Below are 27,632 nucleotides of genomic sequence, written 5' to 3'. Positions count from 1 at the left end.
ATCAGGCAAAGAAGATAAAAAAACCCCTCTAAATGATCCTTTTATTCACTTTCTGAACTGTATTTATCAGAAACAATCGATCCCCTAAAATAGTCAAATTTATGAAAAAGTGAGACATCCCCATAATTAATAGCAGGATTTCCATTTGCTGTTGGGGGTTTTGTAAATGAGTCGGTGTAAAAGTCTCCAGGTTTGGAGTCTGATTTATTGTCTCTTTAACCCTCAGACAGTATAAAAGGATGGGGGTGAATTTCTGACCCGTTTTATCCTCTCGCTGCCTCTGTCCTGTCGAGATTACTGGAGAATATTTCAGCTCCTCTCTGGGACACTAAACGCTGCTCATTTTATTCTCTGTCCGATCATTAACCTCCGAACTGAGCAACTCTGCTCTAAAATTAACTGTAACAAAGGAGCTGATTACTTGGCGATGGGGAGTGACCGCAATCTGTGGGATTGTACTTTATGGAGCCACTAACTCCTGTACTTAATAATACCCTAATTAACATAATTAACCAGGGGACTGAACCGTGCAGATAGCGAGAGGTTTAGTTAGTGAGAATGACAAGCTGTTACTCACACAACACATTGTAAATCCAAGATAGAAACACTTAAAGCCCTGAAATAAATGTCAAGTGGTGAGTGGATTTGGAGAAGTAACAATGATTCATAAGATGCTCCGTTTACACTCCAGTGTGGCAGGAACAGTTCCTGGAATATATGATCCGTGTATTGAAATATCTTCCCTTCCCGCGTTGATGCAGCTGCACAGAGCAGGAGCCTGTTGTTTCTCTCCCTCCCTGGGCTGTGTGGTGATCTTTAATTACTGTTTCAACAACAACTACTTGCATTTATATAGCGCCTTTAACATAGTAAAATGACCCAAGGTGCTTCACAGGAGCGTAATTGGACAAAATTTAACACCGAGTCACACAAGGAGATATTAGCACAGGTGATCAAAAGCTTGGTCAAAGAGGCAGGTTTTAAGGAGCGTCTTAAAGGAGGAGAGAGAGGTGGAGAGGTTTAGGGAGGGAATTCCAGAGCTTAGGGCCGAGGCAGCTGAAGGCACGGCCGCCAATGGTGGAGCGATTAAAATCGGGGATGCGCAAGAGGCCAGAATTGGAGGAGTGCAGAGATCTCGGAGGGTTGTAGGACTGGAGGAGGTTACAGAGATAGGGAAGGGCGAGGCCAGGGAGGGATTTGAACACGAGGATAAGAATTTTAAAATCGAGGCATTGCTGGACTGGGAGCCAATGTGGGTCAGTGAGCACAGGGGTGATGGGTGAACGGGCGAGTTAGGATACGGGAGGCAGAGTTTTGGATGAGCTGAAGTTTACGGAGGGTGGACGGTGGGAGGCCGGGCAGGAGAGTATTGGAATAGTCGAGCCTGGAGGTGAGAAAGGCATGGATGGTGCAGTGGAACAGTAAACAAGAAACCTGGTCCAGAAATGTGAGAATCAGAGAGAGCTCGAGCGAGTGGTGGAGAGAGACAGTCGCTCAGTCTCTCTCTTCACTCCCGCTGTGGTTTCACACTGAACTCCCACCACTGATTGCCCCTCGAGTTTCCTCACCGTTTACACACTGTCATTCCATAGAATGGTGAGTTGTAGCACTGGGACAAGGGGCTGTTAATTATGGACCGAGGACACGGCAATTCAGGAGCACTGAACATCTGGACAGTGTGATTATTCATTCATACTTTTGACAGCTTTAGGATCCTGTTACTAATGGACACTCGTTTCATTCTAAATAGAGACATTAAAATAATCGATTCCAATATCCAGCTTTAGTCAGTGCCTTTAGAAAGATGCTGTGAGAATTGTAGATTCATTAATAAGAACATAAGAAATAGGAGCAGGAGTAGGCCATTCGGCCCCTCGAGCCTGCCCCGCCATTCAACAAGATCATGGCTGATCTTCGATCTCAATGCCATTTTCCTGCACTAGCCCCACATCCCTTGATGCCTTTAATATCTGGAAATCTATCGATCTCTGTTTTGAATGTACTCAATGACTGAGCCTCCACAGCCCTCTGGGGTAGAGAATTCCACAGGTTCACCACCCTCTGAGTGAAGAAATTTCTCCTCATCTCAGTCCTAAATGGCCGACCCCTTATTCTGAGACTGTGACTCCTGGTTCTAGACTCTCCAGCCAGGGGAAACATCCTCCTTGCATCTACCCTGTCGAGCCCTGGAAGAACTTTGCAACTTTCAATGAGATCACCTCTCATTCTTCTAAACCCGAGAGAATACAGGCCTCGTCTACTCAATCTCTCCTCATACGACAATCCCGTCATCCCAGGAATCAGTCTGGTGAAACTTCATTGCACTCCCTCTCTGGCAAGTATATCCTTTCTTAGGTAAGGAGACCAAAATTGCACACAATGATCCAGGTGCGGTCTCACCAAGGCCTATATAATTGCAGTAAGACATCTTTACTCCTGTACTCAAATCCTCTTGTAATAAAGGCCAACATACCATTTGCCTTCCGAATTGCTCGCTGCACCTGCATGTTAGCTTTCAGTGACTCATGTGCAAGGACACCCAGGTCCCTTTGAACATCAACATTTCCCAATCTTTTACCATTTAAAAAATACTCTGCAATTCTATTTTTCCTACCAAAGTGGATAACTTCACATTTTTCCACATTATATTCCATCTGCCATGTTCTTGCCCACTCACTTAGCCTGTCGATACCCCCTTGAAGCCTCTTTGCATCCTCCTCACAACTCACATACCCACCTAGTTTTGTGTCATCAGCAAACTTGGAAATATTACATTTGGTCCCCGCGTCCAAATCATTGATAGAGATTGTGAATAGCTGGGGCCCAAGCACTGATCCCTGCGGTACCCCACGAGTCACAGTCTGCCAACCTGAAAAAGACCCATTTATTCCTACTCTCTGTTTTCTGTCTGTTAACCAATTCTCAATCCATGCCAGTATATTACCCCCAATTCCATGTGCTCTAACTTTGTTCACCAACCTCCTGTGTGGGACCTTCTCAAAAACCTTCTGAAAATCCAAATACACCACATCCACTGGTTCCCCCTTATCTATTCTACTAGTTACATCCTCAAAGAACTCCAATAGGTTTGTCAAACATGATTTCCCTTTCGGCCTTTCATAAATCCATGTTGACTCTGCCAAATCCTATTATTATTTTCTCAGTGTCCTGTTATCACATCCGTTATAATAGATTCTAGCATTTTCCCTACTACTGTTGTCAGGCTAACCGGTCTGTAATTCCCTGTTTTCTCTCTCCCTCCTTTCTTAAATAGTGGGGTTACATTTGCCACCCTCCAATCTGCAGGAACCATTCCAGAATCTATAGAATTTTGGAAGATGACAACCAATGCATCCACTATCTCTGTCGCCACCTCTTTCAAAACCCTGGGATGGAGATCATCAGGTCCTTGGGATTTATCGACTTTCAGTCCCATTAATTTCTCTAATACTATTTTTTTACGAATACTAATTTCTTTCAGTTCCTCATTCTCACCAGACCCTTGGATCTCTAGTATTTCTGGGAGGTTTTTTGTGTCTTCTTCCATGAAGAGACACAAAGTATTTGTTTAATTTCTCTGCCATTTCCTTTTTCCCCGTTATAAATTCTCCCCTCTCTGTGTGTAAGGGACCCACATTTGCCTTCACCAGTCTTTTCCTTTCCACATACCTATAGAAGCTTTTACAGTCTGTTTGTATGTTTCTCGCTAGTTTACTCTCATATTCTATTTTCCCTCTTTATCAATTTCTTGGTCCTCCTTTGCTGAATTCTAAAATGCTCCCAATCCTCAGGCTTACTGCTTTTTCTGGCGTCTTTCTCTGCCTCTTTCTTTGATTTAATACTATCTTTAATTTCTCTTGTTAATCTCTATTATCCAGCTTTAGTCAGTGCCTTTAGAAAGATGCTGTGAGAATTGTAGATTCATTAATCTCGATTCTCTCTGTATACGGCCCCCTCTCCATCTTTCTCACACATTAGTTTTATTGATTGCTGCAACAGCCACTTTCTGAAGATTGCGGTCTAACAGGCGAGCTGTGTGATCATTTGGAAAAGGATGTTGGTCTGATTCTGTGTTGCCGATGTTGGGGAGAGTATCAGTGTGTCCCATCCACAGGATGCACTGCAGTAACTCGCCAAGGCTTCTTCGACAGCACCTCCCAAACCCACCACCTCCACCACCGAGAAGGACAAGGGCAGCAGGTGCATGGGAACACCGTCACCTCCAAGTTCCCCTCCGAGTCACACACCATCCCGTCTTATAATCAGAGAATCGTAGAACCTTACAGCACTGAAGGAGGCCATTCGGCCCATCGTGCCTGTGCCGGCTCTTTGAAAGATCTATCCAATTAATCCCACTCCCCCGCTCTTTCCCCATAGCCCTGCAAATTTTTCCTTTTCAAGTATTTATCCAATTCCCTTTTGAAAGTTATTATTGAATCTGCTTCCACCGCCCTTTCAGGCAGCGCATTCCAGATCAGAACAACTCGCTGCGAAAAAAATTCTCCACATCTCTCCTCTGGTTTTTTGGCCAATTACCTTAAATCTGTGTCCTCTGGTTACCGACCCTCCTGCCACTGGAAACAGTTTCTCCTTATTTACTCTGTCAAAACCCTTCATAATTTTGAACACCTCTATTAAATCTCCCGTCCACCTTCTCGACTCTGAGGAGAACAATCCCAGCTTCTCCAGTCTCTCCACATAACTGAAGTCCCTCATCCCTGGTCCCATTCTGGTAAATCTCCTCTGCACCCTCTCCGAGGCCTCGTCTGTCCTTCACCCGACTGTCGGAATCATCAGAGAATCTGGGAACATTGTGATGGGAGAATACGACCCACATAAAAGCTGATGTGTGACCTCTGATTGTCTGCGGGCCGTCGACTCATTCCCGAAACGCACCTTGTGTGAAATATGTGGAGCTGCCGCTGTCTCTGTCGCTGCTTCACTGCGGAAGGACCCTGACCTGAAGTGAGCCCGAGGGAGCCCTGCCATCTCCTACTGCTTCCTCGCAAACCAGCCGCAGATAAAGCATCATTAGGACCACAGGCTGGGCTGTGGTCTGACACCCAGAGCCCAGGATTATGGCCTGATCGGAAATAAGGGATTGTTTTAACAACGGACTGTAAAAAGACAACTGCCCCTCAATCATTCCGCCCGGAAAACTCTCCTCCTTTCTCTCTCTCTCTCTCCTTTTGGGCAATAAATACCGGCCTCGCCAGTGACGCCCACATCCCGAGAATTAATAAACACAAATGATTCTTTCAGAACAACATTCCTGAGAAATTGGCCGATGATAAATTCTGTGATCCAGATATTCCTAATTCTGATACAACAAACTGCACAGTGACGGGGAATCACTCCCGGTGACGGGGAATCACCCCCGGTGACGGGGAATCACTCCCAGTGACAGGGATCACTCCCGGTGACGGGGAATCACTCCCGGTGACGGGGAATCACTCCCAGTGACGGGGAATCACCCCCAGTGACGGGGAATCTCCCCCGGTGACAGGGAATCACTCCCCGTGACAGGGAATCACCCCCAGAGACGGGGAATCATCCCCAGTGACGGGGAATCACCCCCAGAGACGGGGAATCATCCCCAGTGACGGGGAATCATCCCCAGTGACGGGGAATCACTCCCGGTGACGGGGAATCAATCCCATTGACGGGGAATCACCCCCGGTGACAGGGAATCACCCCCAGTGACGGGGCATCACCCCCAGTGACGGGGAATCACCCCCAGTGAGGATAAGGTGGGATCTTATAGTTGTGTTTCCAATTCCTGTGCAGTTTTACAATTCAGGTCTCTAAATATTTTAGAGGTGTGAAGCTATTTTTCGTTAGACAGAGCGAGAATCATTCCTCGACACTACAGCGATATAATTAACCAGCTGTCTAACCGTCCAGCACAGAGTGCAGTGAGATGGAGCGCGTACAGTTCAATCAAAACTTATCCCTGAGAAAATTAGAGTGGATCGATATTCCTGGATTCCAAGACAGTGTCGAGGGAGCTTTACTCTGTATCTAACCCGTGCTGTACCTGCCCTGGGAGTGTTTGATGGGACAGTGTAGAGGGAGCTTTACTCTGTATCTAACCCGTGCTGTACCTGCCCTGGGAGTGTTTGATGGGACAGTGTAGAGGGAGCTTTACTCTGTATCTAACCCGTGCTGTCCCTGCCCTGGGAGTGTTTGATGGGACAGTGTAGAGGGAGCTTTACTCTGTATCTAACCCATGCTGTACCTGCCCTGGGAGTGTTTGATGGGACAGTGTAGAGGGAGCTTTACTCTGTATCTAACCTGTGCTGTACCTGCCCTGGGAGTGTTTGATGGGACAGTGTAGATGGGGCCTAACTCTGTATCTAACCCGTGTTGCTCTGTGCCCATTTCCAGGAGAACCCCTACATGTGCAACAACGAGTGTGACGCTCGCACGCCCGAGCTCGCACACCCCCCCGAGCTGATGCTGGATCACGAGGGCAGGATCCCAAACACCTTTTGGCAAAGCGTCTCCTGGAGGAGTTTCCCCGAGCCCCTCCTGGTCAATATCACCCTGTCCTGGGGCAAGACCATCGAGCTGACCGAGGATATCGTCATCACCTTCGAGTCGGGCCGGCCGGAGCAGATGGTCCTGGAGAAATCTCTGGACCACGGCCGGACGTGGCAGCCCTACCAGTTCTACGCTGCCGACTGCCTCAACTCCTTCGGGATGGAGCGGAGAACGGTCCGGGATCTGAGCCCAGCCTCGGTGCTGGACATCATCTGCACGGAGGAGGACTCCAGGGGCTACGTGTGGAAGGTGGACAAGACGGTCCGCTTCGAGATCAGGGAGCGGTTCGCCCTGTTCGGGGGGCCCCTTCTCCGCAACATGGCCTCGCTCTACGGCCAGCTGGACACCACCAAGGACCTGAGGGACTTCTTCACCCTGACCGACCTGAGGGTCAGGCTGCTCCGGCCGGCCACCGGGGCCACCAGCGTCGACCAGCTCAACCTCTCCAAATACTTCTACGCCATCTCCAACGTGGAGATTCACGGACGGTGAGAGCTCCTCGTCACCTCTGCTCAGGGTCACTGATCCCACACTTCACATCCAGGGGGCGCTGTATCAGGGCAAACATCTGGGGGACGGTCTATCAGGGCCAACATCTGGAGGGAACTCTATCAACAACAACTTGCAATTATGTAGCCCCTTTAACAGAGTAAAACGTCCCAAGGTGCTTCACAGGAGCGATTATCAAACAAAAATTTGATACCGAGCCACATGAGATATTAGGATCGGGGACCAAAAGCTTTTTCGAAGAGGTAGGTTTTAAGGAGCGTCTCAAAGGAGGAGAGAGAGGTGGAGCGGGGGAGAGGTTTAGGGAGGGAATTCCAGAGCTTCGCTCCCAGGCAGCTGAAGGCACGGCCGCCAATGGTGGAGCGATTAAAATTGGGGAGGCGCAAGAGGCCAGAATTGGAGAGATCTCGGAGGGTTGTCGGGCTGGAGGAGGTTACAGAGATAGGGAGGGGCGAGGCCATGGAGGGATTTGAACACAAGGATGAGAATTTTAAAATCGAGGCGTTGCCAATGTAGGTCAGCGAGCACAGGGGTGATGGGAGAACGGGACTTGGTGAGAGTTAGGATACGGGCAGCAGAGTTAGCCTCAGACTGTGGCCGGGGAGAGGGATGGAGTCGGTGTCTGGGGAACGGAGTTTGAGGTGGGGACTGAAGACAAATGGCTTCGGTCTTCCCAATATTTAATTGGAGGAAATTTGTGCTCCTCCAGTACTGGCTGTTGGAAAAGCAGCGTGACAAATCAGAGAGAGTGGAGGGGTCGAGAGAGGTGGGGGTGAGGTGGAGCTGGGTGTCGTCAGTGTACATGTGGAACCTGACGTTGTGTTTTCAGATGATGTCACCGGGGGGCAGCCTGTAGATGAGAAATTCTACACTCAGCATCTGGGAGACTCACTCGAGCTTTTAGTCCAGGAGAATCTTCAGACACTAATTCGAGAACAGGAACAGGAAAATGTTTACGCTGAGGTTAATTTGCCTCCAAGGAACTGTCTGGGTTTCTGCTTAGTTCAGCAAAAAGTGCCGAGAACAGCAAATGTGCTGAATGTGTGAGGACCAATCTGCAGATTTTGAAGCTTCACCTTCCCAGTGAGTTAAACAGCTGCCCGATGCTGTTAGCACAGAATCCCCGAGACCAGCGATCTCACACTTTACAACACAGAAACCCTCACAACACACTGGGCCTTTCCACATCGTATTTACTAAAGGGAAATCTTCATCACACTCACTGTTAATATCAGCGATGCGATTGTGTCCTTTAGAACATTAAAATATATATTTCACAAGGAGGTGATCCCAGACCGACCTTCCCCAGAAACTGTAAACTCCCATCACAGCGACTAAACCCTCTTCAATGTGATAATGACCAAATAATCTGTTTTATGATGTTGGTTGGTGGATAAACATTGGTCAGGACACCGGGGAGAACTCCCCCGCTCTTCTTTGAAATAATGGCTGTGGGATCTTTTACGGCCACTGAGAGGGCAGACGGGGCCTCGGTTTAAAGTCTCATCCAAAAGACAGCACTTCCGACAGTGCAGCACTCCCTCAGTACTGACCCTCCGACAATGCAGCACTCCCTCAGTACTGACCCTCCGACAGTGCAGCACTCCCTCAGTACTGACCCTCCGACAGTGCAGCACTCCCTCAGCACTGACCCTCTGACAGTGCAACATTCCCATAGTACTGACACCGAGGAGTGCCAGCCTGGATTATGTGCTCAAATCTCTTATGATCTTTCGACTCAGAGGCGAGATCTCATTATCACATTGCTGTTTGTGGGATCTTGCTGTGCGCAAATTGGCTGCTGTGTTTCCTACATTACAACAGTGACTACATTTCAAATTTACTTCATTGGCTGTAAAGCACTTTGGGACGTCCTGAGGTGGTGAAAGGCACTGTAGAAATGGGAGTTCTTTCTCTTTTTAGGGTTGACCCATGTTCCTGGTCTCTGCTGCTCCAGTCAGTGGGAATTGTCCTGTGCTGGGAATTTCCCTGTGCTGGGAATTTCCCTGTGCTGGAATTTCCCTGTGCTGGGAATTGCAATGACCTTTAACTGGGATCCAGGACCTTCCTGTGATGGAGACACCAGGAACCTAAGCTGGTAAAGGGAGAGCTGAGCCCCGGAGCAGAGAGTCCGGTGTGTAACGGAGCTGCTCGGGGTCATTTTAAACCAGCTTGTCCCCTTGTTTTTTTGCCAGGTGTAAGTGCAATCTTCACGCCAACAACTGTGTCCTGGAGAAGGGGAAGCTGAGTTGCGAGTGTGAGCACAACACGACGGGGCCGGACTGCGGGAGATGCAAGAAAGGCTTTCAAGGCCGGCCGTGGAGAGCCGGCTCGTACCTCCGATCCCCAAAGGGACGGCCAATATCTGTGAGTAACGAGGGCTTCTCCGGCCCCGCCTGATACCGGCGGCACCTTGGGTTTCGGTTCAGATTTCATTCTAATTCCAACTCCCGGCAATGCACCGATTCCAAAATAGAAGCAAATGGATGTTTGTGAATGAATTAATGTGTAAACAGAGACTCAGAGCGGGAGATTGGACAGAGACAGAGAACAGGAATAAGGACTGACTCCAGGGGGAGGGGACCACGAGGGGGAGGGGAAGGGGTTCAGGAGGAGGGGAGAAGGGGTTCAGGAGTGGGGAGAAGGGGTTCAGGAGTGGGGAGAAGGGGTTCAGGAGTGGGGAGAAGGGGTTCAGGAGAGGGGAGAAGGGGTTCAGGAGGGGGAAAGGGGTTCAGGAGTGGGGAGAAGGGGTTCAGGAGAGGGGAGAAGGGGTTCAGGAGGGGGGAAGAGGTTCAGGAGGGGGGAGAAGGGGTTCAGGAGGGGGGAGAAGGGGTTCAGGAGGGGGGAGAAGGGGTTCAGGAGGGGGAGAAGGGGGTGCAGGAGGGGGAGAAGGGGGTGCAGGAGGGGGGAGACGAGAGTTCAGGAGGGGGGAGAAGGGGGTGCAGGAGGGAGGAGAAGGGGGTTCAGGATGGGGGACACGAGAGTTCAGGAGGGGGGAGAAGGGGTTCAGGAGGGGGAGAAGGGGTTCAGGAGAGGGGAGAAGAGGGTTCAGGAGAGGGGAGAAGAGGGTTCAGGAGAGGGGAGAAGAGGGTTCAGGAGAGGGCAGAAGAGGGTTCAGGAGAGGGGAGAAGAGGGTCAGGAGGGGGGAGAAGAGGGTTCAGGAGGGGGGAGATAGTCGGTCCCCAGGGTGTGAATTTCCCCCGCGGCCCCTTTCTCTGCTGGTTCCCCGATTCCAGGAGCCGGTTGAACGGAGGCGGCGATGGCGGCCCCATCGAGAGCCCAGGCCACACTGCACTCTGGGAGATTGAGTCCCATGACCCCCGTGACCCCGGGGGGGCCGTGTGACCCCGTGAGGTGGGGCTCAGTCTGTGATTGTGACTCCTGGATTATCCCCAAACCCCCTCCCCAACCGACAACCCCTCCCCCCAAACGCCCTTCCCAACCGACAACCCCTCCCCCCCCAAACCCCCACCCCAACCGACAACCCCTCCCCCCCGAACCCCCACTCCAACCGACAACCCCTCCCCCCCAAACCCCCTCCCCAACCGACAACCCCTCCCCCCCAAACCCCCACCCCAACCGACAACCCCTCCCCTCCAAACCCCCTTCCCAACCGACAACCCCTCCCCCCCCAAACCCCCTCCCCAACCGACAACCCCACCCCCCCAAACCCCCACCCCAACCGACAACCCCTCCCCCCCAAACCCCCACTCCAACCGACAACCCCTCCCCCCAAACCCCCACCCCAACCGACAACCCCTCCCCCCAAACCCCCACCCCAACTGACAACCCCTCCCCCCCAAACCCCCTTCCCAACCGACAACCCCTCCCCCCCAAACCCCCTCCCCAACCGGCAAACCCTCTCGCCCAAACCCCCTCCCCAACCGACAACCCCTCCCCCCAAACCCCCTCCCCAACCGACAACCCCTCCCCCCAAACCCCCACCCCAACCGACAACCCCTCCCCCCCAAACCCCCACTCCAACCGACAACCCCACCCCCCAAACCCTCACCCCAACCGACAACCCCTCCCCCCAAACCCCCTCCCCAACCGACAACCCCTCCCCCCAAACCCCCTCCACAACCGACAATCCCTACCCCCCAAACCCTCTCCCCAGCTGATAACCCCTCCCCCAACCCACCCTTCTTCCTCCCCCAACCCCTTCAATCACCCTCCCTTTTCTCTGCTCTCCCCTCCCCTCCTCTTCCAATCTCCAATCCACCTCCATTCCCCCCTCCCCCTTCACTCCACCTCCTCCCCGTCTCCCCTCCTCCCCCTCTCTCCTTTGCGTTCCCCTCTCCTTTCACCTCCCTCTCAAATCTCTACTCCACCTCCAATACCCCTCCCCCTTCACTCCACCTCCGCTCCCCTTCCCCCTTTCCCCTCCTCCCCCTCTCTGGTCTCCCCTTCCCACTCCTTTCCCCTCCCTCTCCAATCTCTACTCCACCTCCAATACCCCTCCCCCTCCACTCCCACCCAACTCCTCCTCCTCTCCCCTCCCCCTCCTCTCCCCTCCCTTCACTCTGAAGAAATCTCCTTTCACTGTAATGTGTTTACGTTGTGTTCTGACACATTGTTCCACTAAAATACTTTATAATCCGTGTTCGACACAAACACCTGAACTCAGGCCCTGATTTTTGTTTCCGTTTCCCTCTCCAGGCCTCCCGAACACCGTCGCCAGTGACCGTAAGTAGGACCTACGCTCTCTGACCTGCGACCTGCTGACCCTGAGCCCATTTCTGTATCAGGAACGAACCGTCCCCTCGATCCCCCCCCTCGTGTCTCACTGACCGTGGAACAGGTGTAGGTGTGAACAGGGAGTGAGTGTGGAACAGGTGTAGGTGTGAACAGGGAGTGAGTGTGGAACAGGTGTAGGTGTGAATAGGGACTGAGTGTGGAACAGGTGCAGGTGGGAACAGGGAGTGAGTGTGGAACAGGTGTACGTGTGAACAGGGACTGAGTGTGGAACAGGTGTAGGTGTGAACAAGGAGTGAGTGTGGAACAGGTGTCGGTGTGAACAGGGACTGAGTGTGGAACAGGTGTAGGTGTGAACAGGGACTGAGTGTGGAACAGGTGTAGGTGAATTGAGACTGAGTGTGGAACAGGTGTAGGTGTGAATAGGGACTGAGTGTGGAACAGGTGCAGGTGTGAACAGGGAGTGAGTGTGGAACAGGTGTAGGTGTGAATAGGGACTGAGTGTGGAACAGGTGCAGGTGGGAACAGGGAGTGAGTGTGGAACAGGTGTAGGTGTGAACAGGGACTGAGTGTGGAACAGGTGTAGGTGAATAGAGACTGAGTGTGGAACAGGTGTAGGTGTGAACAAGGAGTGAGTGTGGAACAGGTGTCGGTGTGAACAGGGACTGAGTGTGGAACAGGTGTAGGTGTGAACAGGGACTGAGTGTGGAACAGGTGTAGGTGAATAGAGACTGAGTGTGGAACAGGTGTAGGTGTGAATAGGGACTGAGTGTGGAACAGGTGCAGGTGTGAACAGGGAGTGAGTGTGGAACAGGTGTAGGTGTGAACAGGGACTGAGTGTGGAACAGGTGTAGGTGAATAGAGACTGAGTGTGGAACAGGTGTAGGTGTGAACAGGGAGTGAGTGTGGAACAGGTGTAGGTGTGAACAGGGAGTGAGTGTTGAACAGGTGTAGGTGTGAACAGGGACTGAGTGTGGAACAGGTGTGGGTGTGAACAGGGAGTGAGTGTGGAACAGGTATAGGTGTGAACAGGGAGTGAGTGTGGAACAGGTGTGGGTGTGAACAGGGAATGAGTGTGGAACAGGTGTGGGTGTGAACAGGGAGTGAGTGTGGAACAGGTGTAGGTGTGAACAGGGAGTGAGTGTGGAACAGGTGTAGGTGTGAACAGGGAGTGAGTGTGGAACAGGTGTCGGTGGGAACAGGGACTGAGTGTGGAACAGGTGTAGGTGTGAACAGGGAGTGAGTGTGGAACAGGTGTGGGTGTGAACAGGGACTGAGTGTGGAACAGGTGTGGGTGTGAACAGGGACTGAGTGTGGAACAGGTGCAGGTGTGAACAGGGAGTGAGTGTGGAACAGGTGTAGGTGTGAACAGGGACTGAGTGTGGAACAGGTGTGGGTGTGAACAGGGACTGAGTGTGGAACAGGTGTAGGTGTGAACAGGGAGTGAGTGTGGAACAGGTGTCGGTGTGAACAGGGACTGAGTGTATTTGTGGAAAGCTGTCTGGTTCCTGATACCGAGATCAATCGGGACCTGTTGTAATCCCGTTCTCCCAGATACAGAAATGGGAACTGGACGAGTGTCTCTCGGCCTCAATCTCTTCACCTTCGTTTCCCGTATTTTGCATGAACTTGTTCCCGTTTATTTAACCCTTCGCATGCTGTCCATGTCATTCCAAACCATCGGCTACATTGAGCACCCAAATCAGCACCCATACTGACCGGGAGCAGAGTGTCCATAACTCCCCGTACTGACCGGGACAGAGTGTCCATAACTCCCTGTACTGACCGGGAGCAGAGTGTCCATAACTCCCCGTACTGACCGGGAGCAGAGTGTCCATAACTCCCCGTACTGACCGGGAGCAGAGTGTCCATAACTCCCCGTACTGACCGGGAGCAGAGTGTCCATAACTCCCCGTACTGACCGGGAGCAGAGTGTCCATAACTCCCCGTACTGACCGGGAGCAGAGTGTCCATAACTCCCCGTACTGACCGGGACAGAGTGTCCATAACTCCCCGTACTGACCGGGAGCAGAGAGTCCATAACTCCCCGTACTGACCGGGAGAGAGTGTCCATAACTCCCCGTACTGACCGGGACAGAGTGTCCATAACTCCCCGTACTGACCGAGAGCAGAGTGTCCATAACTCCCCGTACTGACCGGGAGCAGAGTGTCCATAACTCCCCGTACTGACCGGGAGCAGAGTGTCCATAACTCCCCGTACTGACCGGGAGCAGAGTGTCCATAACTCCCCGTACTGACCGGGACAGAGTGTCCATAACTCCCCGTACTGACCGGGACAGAGTGTCCATAACTCCCCGTACTGACCGGGAGCAGAGTGTCCATAACTCCCCGTACTGACCGGGAGCAGAGTGTCCATAACTCCTCGTACTGACCGGGACAGAGTGTCCATAACTCCCCGTACTGACCGGGAGCAGAGTGTCCATAACTCCCCGTACTGACCGGGAGCAGAGTGTCCATAACTCCCCGTACTGACCGGGACAGAGTGTCCATAACTCCCCGTACTGACCGGGAGCAGAGTGTCCATAACTCCCCGTACTGACCGGGACAGAGTGTCCATAACTCCCCGTACTGACCGGGAGCAGAGTGTCCATAACTCCCCGTACTGACCGGGAGCAGAGTGTCCATAACTCCCCGTACTGACCGGGAGCAGAGTGTCCATAACTCCCCGTACTGACCGGGAGCAGAGTGTCCATAACTCCCCGTACTGACCGGGACAGAGTGTCCATAACTCCCCGTACTGACCGGGAGCAGAGTGTCCATAACTCCCCGTACTGACCGGGACAGAGTGTCCATAACTCCCCGTACTGACCGGGACAGAGTGTCCATAACTCCCTGTACTGACCGGGACAGAGTGTCCATAACTCCCTGTACTGACTGGGACAGAGTGTCCATAACTCCCTGTACTGACTGGGGACAGAGTGTCCATAACTCCCTGTACTGACCGGGAGCAGAGTGTCCATAACTCCCCGTACTGACCGGGACAGAGTATCCATAACTCCCCGTACTGACCGGGGACAGAGTGTCCATAACTCCCCGTACTGACCGGGGACAGAGTGTCCATAACTCCCCGTACTGACCGGGACAGAGTGTCCATAACTCCCCGTACTGACCGGGACAGAGTGTCCATAACTCCCCGTACTGACCGGGACAGAGTGTCCATAACTCCCTGTACTGACTGGGGACAGAGTGTCCATATCACATTACGATACTGGACAGGAACATGTGTGATGATGGGACTGGGACTGGGACACCCTGTGGTTATATTAGGAAAAAGAGGGTGGTCAGGAGCACTGTTGGCTCCTTAAAAACTGGGGATATTGTCATTGACAATGGGGAAATGGCGGACATGTTGAACAATTACTTTGCGTCAGTATTTACAGTGGAAAAAGAGGATAGCATGCCGGAAATCCCAAGAAAACTTATATTGAATCGGGGACAGGGACTCGATAAAATTAACATAAGTAAAACAACAGTAATGAAGAAAATAATGGCACTAAAGAGTGACAAATCCCCAGGACCAGATGGTTTCCATCCCAGGGTTTTAAAGGAAGTAGGTGAGAACATTGCGGATGCCCTAACTGTAATCTTTCAAAGTTCTCTCGATTCAGGAACTGTCCCTCTAGATTGGAAAATTGCACATATCACTCCGCTTTTTAAGAAAGGAGAGAGAGGGAAACCGGGGAATTATAGACCAGTTAGCCTAACATCTGTTGTGGGGAAAATGCTGGAGTCTATAATTAATGATAGGGTGACTGAACACCTCAAGACTTTTCAGTTAATCAGAGAGAGCCAGCATGGATTTGTGAAAAGTAGGTCGTGCCTGACAAACCTGATTAAATTTTTTGAAGAGGTGACTAAAGTAGTGGACAGGAGAATGTCAATGGATGTTATTGATATGGACTTCCAGAAGGCATTTGATAAGGTCCCACAAAAGAGACTGTTAGCTAAGATAGAAGCCCATGGAATCGAGGGAAAAGTACGGACTTGGTTAGGAAGTTGGCTGAGCGAAAGGCGACAGAGAGTAGGGATAATGGGAAGGGACTCACATTGGCAGGATGTGACTAGTGGAGTCCCGCAGGGATCTGTCTTGGGGCCTCAATTATTCACAATATTTATTAACAACTTCGATGAAGGCATAGAAAGTCTCATATCTAAGTTTGCCTATGACACAAAGATTGGTGGCATTGTAAGCAGTGTAGATGAAAACATAAAATTACAAAGCGATATTGATAGATTAGGTGAATGGGCAAAACTGTGGCAAATGGAATTCAATGTAAACAAATGTGAGGTCATCCACTTTGGATCAAAAAAGGATAGAACAGGGTACTTTCTAAATGGTAAAAAGTTAAAAACTGTGAATGTCCAAAGGGACTTCGGGGTTCAGGTACATCGATCATTGAAGTGTCATGAACAGGTGCAGAAAATAATCAAGAAGGCAAATGGAATGTTGGCCTTTATATCTGGAGGACGAGAGTACAAGGGGGCAGAAGTTATGCTGCAGCTATACAAAACCCTGGTTAGACCGCACCTGGAGTACTGTGAGCAGTTCTGGGCACCGCACCTTCAGAAGGACATATTGGCCTTGGAGGGAGTGCAGCGTAGGTTTACTAGAATGATACACGGACTTCAAGGATTAAGTTACGAGGAGAGGTTACACAAATTGGGGTTGTATTCTCTGGAGTTTCGAAGGTTAAGGGGTGATCTGATCGAAGTTTATAAGATATTAAGGGGAACAGATAGGGTGGAAAGGGAGAAACTATTTCCGCTGGTTGGGGATTCTAGGAGTCGGGGGCACAGTCTAAAAATTAGAGCCAGACCTTTCAGGAGTGACATTAGAAAACATTTCTACACACAAAGGGTGGTAGAAGTTTGGAACTCTCTTCCGCAAACGGCAAATGATACTAGCTCAATTGCTAAATTTAAATCTGAGAAATTGCTAAATTTAAATGTGAGATAGATAGCTTTTTGGCAACCAAAGGTATTAAGGGATCTGGGCCAAAGGCAGGTATATGGAGTTAGATCACAGATCAGCCATGATCTTATCAAATGGCGGAGCAGGCACGAGGGGCTGAATGGCCCACTCCTGTTCCTCTGGTTCTATGAAACATTACACTTTGGACCCAAACCTGCCCCTTTCCTGCCCAGGTACAGCCAGAACCGACATGAAAAAACAGACCATCAAAACCTTCATCACTGGCACAAACTTAACTAAAGATAAACTCGTTCTAATGTCTTCATTGATTATCTATTTTGTCCTTCATGACTGACCGTGATTGTTACTGGATTCAGTTACGCTGAATAATAACAGGGAGACTCAGTCAGATACTGGATTACACAGTTTGTCTTTCAAACACTCAACCTACTCGAATTACTGAAATCCCATAATAACAGCCTGTCACCGGCCTCCCCCCATTAAATCATCGGCTCCACAGACCAGATTCCAGCTAATTAGCGTTCGCTCGGCTTCGAGCTCCAACCCGGGCAGTGATTGGACCCGGAGAAGCGATTGATTGAACCGACATTGGCTCCCGGTCCAGCAACGCCTCGCAATTAAAATTCTCATCCTCACGTTCAAATCCCTCCCTGGCCTCGCTCCTCCCTATCTCTGTAACCTCCTCCAGCCCCTCGCTCCTCCCTATCTCTGTAACCTCCTCCAGCCCCTCGCCCCTCCCTATCTCTGTAACCTCCTCCAGCCCCTCGCCCCTCCCTATCTCTGTAACCTCCTCCAGCCCCTCGCTCCTCCCTATCTCTGTAACCTCCTCCAGCCCCTCGCCCCTCCCTATCTCTGTAACCTCCTCCAGCCCCTCGCTCCTCCCTATCTCTGTAACCTCCTCCAGCCCCTCGCCCCTCCCTATCTCTGTAACCTCCTCCAGCCCCTCGCCCCTCCCTATCTCTGTAACCCCCTCCAGCCCCTCGCCCCTCCCTATCTCTGTAACCTCCTCCAGCCCCTCACCCCTCCATATCTCTGTAACCTCCTCCAGCCCCTCGCCCCTCCCTATCTCTGCAACCTCCTCCAGCCCTACACCCCTCCCGATCTCTGTAACCCCCTCCAGCCCCTCCCTATCTCTGTAACCTCATCCAGCCCCTCAACCCTCCCTATCTCTGTAACCCCCTCCAGCCCCTCGCCCCTCCCTATCTCTGTAAGCCCCTCCAGCCCGACACCCCTCCCTATCACTGTAACCTCCTCCAGCCCCACACCCCTCCCTATCTCTGTAACCTCCTCCAGCCCAACACCCCTCCCTATCTCTGTAACCCTCCTCCAGCCCCACACCCCTCCCTATCTCTGTAACCCCCTCCAGCCCCACACCCCTCCCCATCTCTGTAACCTCCTCCAGCCCTACACCCCTCCCTATCTCTGTAACCCCCTCCAGCCCCACACCCCTCCCCATCTCTGTAACCCTCCTCCAGCCCCACACCCCTCCCTATCTCTGTAACCTCCTCCAGCCCCACACCACTCCCTATCTCTGTAACCTCCTCCAGCCCTACACCCCTCCCTATCTGTGTAACCCCCTCCAGTCCGACACCCCTCCCTTTCTCTGTAACCTCCTCCAGCCCTACACCCCTCCCGATCTCTGTAACCCCCTCCAGCCCCTCGCTCCTCCCTATCTCTGTAACCTCCTCCAGCCCCTCAACCCTCCCTATCTCTGTAACCCCCTCCAGCCCCTCGCCCCTCCCTATCTCTGTAACCCCCTCCAGCCCGACACCCCTCCCTATCTCTGTAACCTCCTCCAGCCCTACACCCCTCCCTATCTCTGTAACCTCCTCCAGCCCTACACCCCTCCCTATCTCTGTAACCTCCTCCAGCCCCTCACCCCTCCATATCTCTGTAACCTCCTCCAGCCCCTCGCCCCTCCCTATCTCTGTAACCTCCTCCAGCCCTACACCCCTCCCTATCTCTGTAACCTCCTCCAGCCCCTCGCCCCTCCCTATCTCTGGAACCGCCTCCAGCCCCTCAACCCTCCCGATCTCTGTAACCCCCTCCAGCCCCTCGCCCCTCCCTATCTCTGTAACCCCCTCCAGCCCGACACCCCTCCCTATCTCTGTAACCTCCTCCAGCTCTACACCCCTCCCTATCTCTGTAACCTCCTCCAGCCCTACACCCCTCCCTATCTGTGTAACCCCCTCCAGTCCGACACCCCTCCCTTTCTCTGTAACCTCCTCCAGCCCTACACCCCTCCATATCTCTGTAACCTCCTCCAGCCCTACACCCCTCCCTATCTCTGTAACCTCCTCCAGCCCTACACCCCTCCCTATCTCTGTAACCCCCTCCAGCCCTACACCCCTCCCTATCTCTGTAACCCCCTCCAGCCCTACACCCCTCCCTATCTCTGTAACCCCCTCCAGCCCTACACCCCTCCCTATCTCTGTAACCTCCTCCAGCCCGACAACCCTCAGAGATCTCTGCGCTCCTCCAATTCTGGCCTCTTGCGCATCCCCAATTTTAATCGCTCCACCATTGGCGGCCGTGCCTTCAGCTGCCTGGGCCCTAAGCGCTGGAATTGCCTCCATGAACCTCTCCACCTCTCTCTCCATTTTAAGACCCTCCTTAAAACCCACCTCTTTGACCAAGCTTTTGGTCACCTGTCCTAAGATCTCCTTATGTGGCTCGGTGTCAGTTTTTGTCTGATTGGTGGAGAGGCAGAGATGGAAGTGTCTGGTTGCTTGTCTCTCGGACCCACTTGCTGTCCCGTGCAGTCTCGAGTCGATGTGTTTGTGCACACAGTACAGATGTTCTGTTCAGACCGCGCGTTGTTCTCCATCTGGGATTAATCTTTGGTGATTTCTCCTGACGCAGCTCATCCAAAGCAAGGTCAGACACGGCCAAGTATCTCATCACTAGAGGTCACTAACACAAAGCAAGGTCAAACACGACCAAGTATCTCATCACTAGAGGTCACTAACACAAAGCAAGGTCAGACACGGCCAAGTATCTCATCACTAGGGGTCACTAACAAAAAGCAAGGTCAGACACGGCCAAGTATCTCATCACTAGGGGTCACTAACACAAAGCAAGGTCAGACACGGCCAAGTATCTCATCACTAGAGGTCACTAACACAAAGCAAGGTCAGACACGGCCAAGTATCTCATCACTAGGGGTCACTAACACAAAGCAAGGTCAGACACGGCCAAGTATCTCATCACTAGAGGTCACTAACACAAAGCAAGGTCAGACACAGCCAAGTATCTCATCACGAGGGGTCACTAACACAAAGCAAGGTCAGACACGGCCAAGTATCTCATCACTAGGGGTCACTAACACAAAGTAAGGTCAGACACGGCCAAGTATCTCATCACTAGGGGTCACTAACACAAAGTAAGGTCAGACACGGCCAAGTATCTCATCACTAGAGGTCACTAACACAAAGCAAGGTCAGACACGGCCAAGTATCTCATCACTAGAGGTCACGAACACAAAGCAAGGTCAGACACGGCCAAGTATCTCATCACTAGAGGTCACTAACACAAAGTAAGGTCAGACACGGCCAAGTATCTCATCACTAGAGGTCACTAACACAAAGCAAGGTCAGACACGGCCAAGTATCTCATCACCAAAGGTCACTAACACAAAGCAAGGTCAGACACGGCCAAGTATCTCATCACTCGAGGTCACGAACACAAAGCAAGGGAGGAGCTCTCAAACAATGCTACTGGCTTAGAGCAGAAAGATGGAGAAAGAAGGACTTGCATTTATATTGCGCCTTTCACAATCTCAGGCTGTCCCAAAGCGCTTTACGGCCAATTAAGTACTTTTAGAAGTGAGGTCAGTGTTGTAATGTAAGAAACGCAGCAGGCAATTTGCACACAACAAGATCCCACAAACAGCAATGAAATAAATGACAAGATAATCTGTTTTTTGAGGTTGGTTTAGGGATAAATATTGGCCAGGACACCGGGAGAACTCCCCTTCTCTTATTCAAAATAGTGCCATGGGAACTTTTCCGTCCACCTGAGAGGGCAGACAGGGCCTCGGTTTAATGTCTCAGCAGAAAGATGGCACCTCCGACAGTGCAGCACTCCCTCAGCACTGACCCTCCGACAGTGCAGCGCTCCCTCAGTACTGACCCTCCGACAGTGCAGCACTCCCTCAGTACTGACCCTCCGAAAGTGCAGCACTCCCTCAGTACTGACCCTCCGACAGTGCAGCACTCCTTCAGAACTGACCCTCCGACAGTGCAGCACTCCCTCAGTACTGACCCTCCGAAAGTGCAGCACTCCCTCAGTACTGACCCTCCGACAGTGCAGCACTCCTTCAGAACTGACCCTCCGACAGTGCAGCACTCCCTCAGTACTGCTCTGGAGTGTCAGCCTGGATTTTTTGTTCAAGTCTCTGGAGTGGGACTTTAACCCACGTCCTCCTAACTCAGAGACGAGAGTGCGACCCTCTGAGCCACAGTTGAAAGGCCCCTAACTTGGAAGCCCTGTATAAAACCCACCACAGGACTCTATAAACCCTGGAACGTTCCCATCCATCGCCATCTGCCTGATTCAATGTGACCGTATCGAGCCAGGAGTCTGATGTTCTCCCCTCACTGCTAAAAGTCTCAGTGTCTCCCCTCCCTCCCATTCCAGACATTTCCTCTCCGCCTCTCATTCCTGCAGCATGTGACCCGCTCGCAGTTTGCGACCCGACTACGTCCTGTCTACGTCCCGTCTACACTTTCTGTCTTTTCCTTGCAAGACTGTGAATGTTTCGGCCACTCGAACCGGTGCAGTTCCATCGAGCTGCTCACCACCACCATTTGCGTGAGCTGTAAGCACAACACGAGAGGCCGACACTGCCAGTTGTGCCGACTGGGCTATCACCGAAACCCGTCAGCAGAGCTGGACCATCACAACGTTTGCCTAGGTCAGTTCCTGTTACAATCTCCGCTCTCGCCTCCTTCCTTCACCCTTCAGATTTCAGCCCTAAACAAGATAAAGAAACAAAAAGGAACCTTCGATAGGGCTGAGCAAAAGGAATCAGCTCCCCTTTCCCCAGAGATCAGACCCGGTCCGACCTTTCCCCGGAGATCAGACCCGGTCCGACCTTTCCCCAGAGATCAGACCCGGTCCGACCTTTCCCCAGAGATCAGACCCGGTCCGACCTTTCCCCAGAGATAAGACCCGGTCCGACCTTTCCCCGGAGATCAGACCCGGTCCGACCTTTCCCCGGAGATCAGACCCGGTCCGACCTTTCCCCAGAGATCAGACCCGGTCCGACCTTTCCCCGGAGATCAGACCCGGTCCGACCTTTCCCCAGAGATCAGACCCGGTCCGACCTTTCCCCAGAGATCAGACCCGGTCCGACCTTTCCCCAGAGATCAGACCCGGTCCGACCTTTCCCCAGAGATCAGACCCGGTCCGACCTTTCCCCGGAGATCAGACCCGGTCCGACCTTTCCCCAGAGATCAGACCCGGTCCGACCTTTCCCCGGAGATCAGACCCGGTCCGACCTTTCCCCAGAGATCAGACCCGGTCCGACCTTTCCCCGGAGATCAGACCCGGTCCGACCTTTCCCCGGAGATCAGACCCGGTCCGACCTTTCCCCAGAGATCAGACCCGGTCCGACCTTTCCCTAGCGATGCGGCCTGGCCCTGAGGTAAATTGAAAGCCCTGTGTTGTGACGATATAATCATTGCTTCCCTGTCTCCATTGTTTTTCTGGAATTTATATGTTGTTTGTACTCTCGGCAAACGAACATCCTTCATCGTAGCAGCATCACTCGCCTCTGCTCAATGTTACCCTCCCCCCATTGTCTAACATCAATGTTCTCTCTCCATTTCCTCATCTCCTTCCCATTCTCCACACACAGAATTACAGAGAATGTACAGCACAGAAACAGGCCATTCGGCCCAACTGGTCTATGTCGGTGTTTATGCTCCACACGAGCCTCCTCCCTCCCTACTTCATCTCACCCTATCAGCATATCCTTCTATTCCTTTCTCCCTCATGTGTTTATCCAGCTTCCCCTTCAATGCATCTACACGATTCACCTCAACTACTCCCTGTGGGAGCGAGTTCCACATTCTCACCACTCTCTGGGTCAAGAAGTTTCTCCTGAATTTCTTATTGGATTTATTAATGACAGTCTTATATTTATGGCCCCTCGTTTTGGTCTCCCCCACAAGTGGAAACATCTTCTCTCCGTCTATCTTATCAAACCCTGTCATAATTTTGAAGACCTCTATCAGGTCACCCCTCAGTCTTCTCTTTTCTTGAGAAAAGAGCCCCAGCCTGTTCAATCTTTCCTGATATTTATAACCTCTCAGTTCTGGTATCATCCTTATGAATTTTTGCACCCTCTCCAGTGTCTCTCTATCCTTTTTATAATTTGGAGACCAGAACTGTGCACAGTTCTCCAAGTGTGGTCCAACCAAGGTTCTGTACAAGTTTAACATAACCTCTCTGATTGTGAATTCTATCCCTCTAATAATGAACCCTGGAGCTTGGTTTGCTTTTTATGGTCTTGTTCACCTGCGTTAATTGTGTGCAGTCGCCCCAAGGAGTGGAACACGGGCCGTGTCCAATCAGTGTGTGGACGATTGACGCTGTTTGTAAACTGTTGGAGACTTGTTTCCCCCCAGAGTCGGCTCATCCCCTGTCCTGGGCCCGAGTCATTTGTGTCCCTGAGGTTGTGTCGATGGGTTTTATTGGGAACAGCCATGTGCAGTGTGTGTGTTGTCTTGTTTCTGCAGACTGTCAGTGTCACCCCTATGGCTCACTCCATGATCGCTGTAATGAGACGGGATATTGTGACTGTAAGGAGGGGACAGCAGGGCCCAAGTGTGACAAGTGCCTGCCCGGATATTACTGGCACAGGGGCTGCCGAGGTAAGTAACCGTTCCAGCACCAGACCCTCCCTCACTCCGCCTGGCTCCTGTGTGTCAGGGTCAGCAGTGGATCCGATAGCAGAGATACCAGGGGGGGAAACACAAAGGCTTTTAGACAAGGAACCCTCCTGGGTTCCCCCATCACCCTGAGAAACAATTAGTGGCACAGCTCCTCACAAAGGGAGGGACTGGAGTTCAGTGAGGAGCATTTCATAAAATCAGACAGCACACAAGGAGGTCATTCAGCCCATCGAGGCAGTGCTGGCTCTTTGAAAGAGCGATCCTATTAGTCTCACTCCCCCAGCTCTTTCCCCATAGTCCTGCAAATTTTTCCCCTTCAAGTATTTATTCAATTCCCTTTTGAAAGTTATTATTGAATCTGCTTCCAGATCAGAACAACTCACTGTGTAAAAAAATTCTCATCTCCCCTCTGGTTATTTTGCCAATTACCTTAAATCTGTGTCCTCTGGTCACCGACCTTCCTGCCACTGGAAACAGTTTCTCCTTATTTACTCTATTAAAACCCCTCATAATTTTTAACCCCTCCATTAAATCTCCCCTTAACCTTCTCAGTTCTGAGGAGAACAATCCCAGCTTCTCCAGTCTCTCCACATAACTGAAGTCCCTCATCCCTGGTACCATTCTGGTAAATCTCCTCTGCACCCTCTCCAAGGCCTTGACATCCTTCCTAAAGTGTGGTGCCCAGAATTGAACACAATAATTTGACACAGAATTTAACCCTCAGTCTCTCCTTCAGTATTTAACCATCAATTTAGTCCTATTCACCCATCACCCCTGTGATCTCTGACCTACATTGGCTCCCGGTCCAGCAACGTCTCAATTTTAAGATTCACATCCTCACATTCAAATCCCTCCGTTGCCTCGCCCCTCCCTATCTCTGTAACCTCCTTCAGCCCTACACCCCTCCGAGATCTCTGCGCTCCCCCAATTCTGGCCTCTTGCACATCCCCCATTTCCTTCACCCCACCATTGGCGGCCGTGCCTTCAGCTATCTGGACCCTAAACTCTGGAATTCCCCCCAAACCTCTCCGCCTCTCTCTCCTCCTTTAAGACGCTCCTTAAAATCTACCTCTTTGACCAAGCTTTTGGTCTCCTGTCCTAATGTCTCCTTATGTGCTTCAGTGTTAATTTTGGTCTGATTTACGCTCCTGTGAAGCACCTTGGGCCGTTTTACTACGTTAAAGGCGCTATATAAATGCAAGTAGTTGTTGTTGGTGTAAAAGTGAAACACTGGGAGCGGCGACAGTTCAAACAATCTCTGAGGTCAGGAGATTTTCAGTGACCTGACGTTTCTTTTCTCTGACCTCTTGCAGCCGGCGTGTGCGATAACTTGCTGACGCGGTGTCAGAACGGAGGAGTGTGCGAGGACAATGGGAGGTGTCGCTGTCCCGCTCCCTACACCGGGCTCCTGTGTGAGAAAGGCCAGTGTGGGAAGGAAGCAGGAGGGTGTGTCTCCCAATCCCCCCGGGACCCCACCTTACACCGGGTGCTGCTGTCACTCACTGCGCTGCTAACCACCGCTAACGGACGCCCGGCGCTCTGACCCGCTTCCAGCGCCACGGACGCTCACGGGAAGGTGCAAAGAGCGGAGGAGAATCCAGCGTTTACTGTGTCCCCGTTAAACACGGTCCCCGCCCTCCGGCCCGGGAAAGGCAAACTGTAACCCAGGCCTGAGCCCACCCACCCACCCACCGAGCCCGACTGTATCTCCGAGCCCTGAAGGAATGGGCAGTCAGTGGGGACTGTACTTTCAGACCCTCCGCCGGAGGGAGGGAGGGAGGGAGGGAGGCAGCTGCTAATATTCATTCTCCAATTGCCAGCCTGGCCTCGGATGGCCAGCTTTGGGAAAGAAGAAAGAAAGAAAGACTTGCATTTATATAGCGCCTTTCACCACCTCAGGATGTCCCAAAGAGCTTTACAGACAATGAAGTACTTTTGAAGTGTCGTCACTGTTGGAATGTAGGAAACACGGCAGAAAATTTGTGGAGCTCAGAGGAGGCCGTTCCCCGCTCTGGTGCAGCCCTCGCTCGCTCGCCTCTCACTCACTCCCTCCCTCTCCCTCACTCGTCGGTCCCTCCCTCGCCCCTCACTCATTCCACTCACACTCACTCCCTCGCACTCTCATTCACTCCTCACTCCCTCACTCTTTCCCTCCCTCACTCTTTCCCTCCCTCACTCCTTCCCTCCCTCTCCCTCACTCCCTCACTCACTGCGAGGGATTGCTGTCGGTACATCGTGACCTGAGGAAATCTGTGGGCCGGCTTCGAGCGGCCTACACCCTGGGCTTTAGTGACCGTTGTGTGTAATCCTGGAGCGCATCAGAGCGATGGGGGAATAATCCTGAGCAGTGAGTGGAGAGTGTTAGTGCGTTTATCGATTCTTTTGTATTAAGATGAAGTTATTTTCTTGCAATCCCACAATGTTCCATGTAGTTTTTGTATGAATCGCGGTTTGTGTTGATGAATATATCTCTCACTGTGTAATTCCCAGCGACGGGGGGAATGAGACGGTTTTATTTTATTTGTATGATTTTCCTGTGCACAGATTTCTCTGTAACTGCAACGTGCTGACATCAAAGAATCTGAGTTTACAGCTCTGGAAAGTGTCATAAGATCCAGGAAAGGATTTGATGCTTTACTCTGGACAACAATAAAAGCTGCTGCAGAAAGTGTCCTGGTCTCCTGATCTGGGTCCTGACTGTGTGTCTGTGGGAAGGGGATCAGGGGGAGGGGGAGGGGGGAGGGGTTCAGGGGGAGGGGGAGGGAGAGGGGGAGGGGGAGGGGGAGGGGGAGGGGTTCAGGGGGAGAGGGAGGGGTTCAGAGGGTGAGAGGTTCAGGGGAGGGGGAGTGGGTTGAGGGGAAGGGGTTGAGCAGGAGCGGAAGGTGTTGAGGGGAAGGGGTTGAGGGGGTTATGAAGGGGGTTCGGGGGGAGTGTCCCGGGCCAGTTCCGGTCCTGGGCCAGTTCCGGTCCTGGGTTCCCCGATTCCAGGAGCCGGTTGAACGAGAGCCATCGACAGCTCGGGCCGCATTGCATTCTGGGAGATTGAGTGACCTGACCCCGTGACCCCGGGCAGGCAGCAGAGGGGGAGAGGGAGGGGGGCGAGGAGGGGGAGGGGGAGAGCTGTGTCTGTTTCGGCCGGAGACAGTGGCCAGGGAGGGGGGGAGGGGGTGGAATCAGCAGCGAGGGAACAGAGTTTGTGGCGGGGATCGAAGACGATGGCCGAAATTTTAACTCCGAGCCCGGAAGTCGGCGGGGCCGAATTCCCTGAGTCCAGGTTTCCCGGACGTCCTTAGGATTTTGATGCCAGGACGTCTTTTAGGGTTTTTTTGACAGTTTTGCGCCCGAGAGGCCGACCGGATTGACAGGCTGGTCTCAGTCGGACGGGAGAAGAGCAAGGAAGATGATGTGAGCAGGTAAGTGTTGACAGGGAGCGCGGGGGTTGGGGCAGGGGAGCGATGTGGGGTCATCGGGGTGGGGGGGAGGGTTGGCTGTCATCGAAGGTCATCGGGGTTCCGGAGTCATCTGGGTGTTCGGGTGTCATCGTTGCGGGGGGGGTTCATGGGGGGTCGGAGATCGTATGGGGGTCACAGATCATGGTGGGGGTCGGAGATCGTGGGGGCGGTCGGAGATCGTGGGGGGGGCGTCGGAGATCGTGGGGGGGGGGGGTCGGAGATTGTAGGGGCAGGTTGGTGATTGTGTGTAGGAGGGTCGGAGATCATGGGGTGGAGGGGTTGCCCCAGGGAAGCTTGTTGGGCCTGGGGGAAGCACTCCTGCTCCTCCGGGCCCACAAGCCATGCAATAAAGGCACTCACCTGCTGTTTGGGGCCTTCTCACCTCCTCTCACGAGGTGTGAAGGAGAAGGCCCGGGAATCCAGACAAAGCAGCACTCCCTCCGCACTGCCCTGGAGTGGCAGCTTGGATCATGAGCTCAAACTCCCGAGCCCCAGCAAGTCGCACAACTCTCTAGTCCCAGAATAGAACATAAGAACATAAGAAATAGGAGCAGGAGTAGGCCAATCGGCCCCTCGAGCTCC

At 52.3% G+C, this 27,632-nt stretch overlaps 1 pseudogene; it reads left to right on the top strand.

Moving 5' to 3' along the window:
* Window positions 1–25,306, top strand: part of LOC137312246 (netrin-G1-like) — a 46,217-nt pseudogene extending 20,911 nt beyond the window's left edge.
* Window positions 25,307–27,632: the final 2,326 nt, after the last annotated feature.

Source organism: Heptranchias perlo, unplaced genomic scaffold (assembly GCF_035084215.1).
Source record: "Heptranchias perlo isolate sHepPer1 unplaced genomic scaffold, sHepPer1.hap1 HAP1_SCAFFOLD_407, whole genome shotgun sequence".
Lineage (NCBI taxonomy): Eukaryota > Metazoa > Chordata > Chondrichthyes > Hexanchiformes > Hexanchidae > Heptranchias > Heptranchias perlo.
This window is presented reverse-complemented; position numbering and strand designations above follow the sequence as displayed.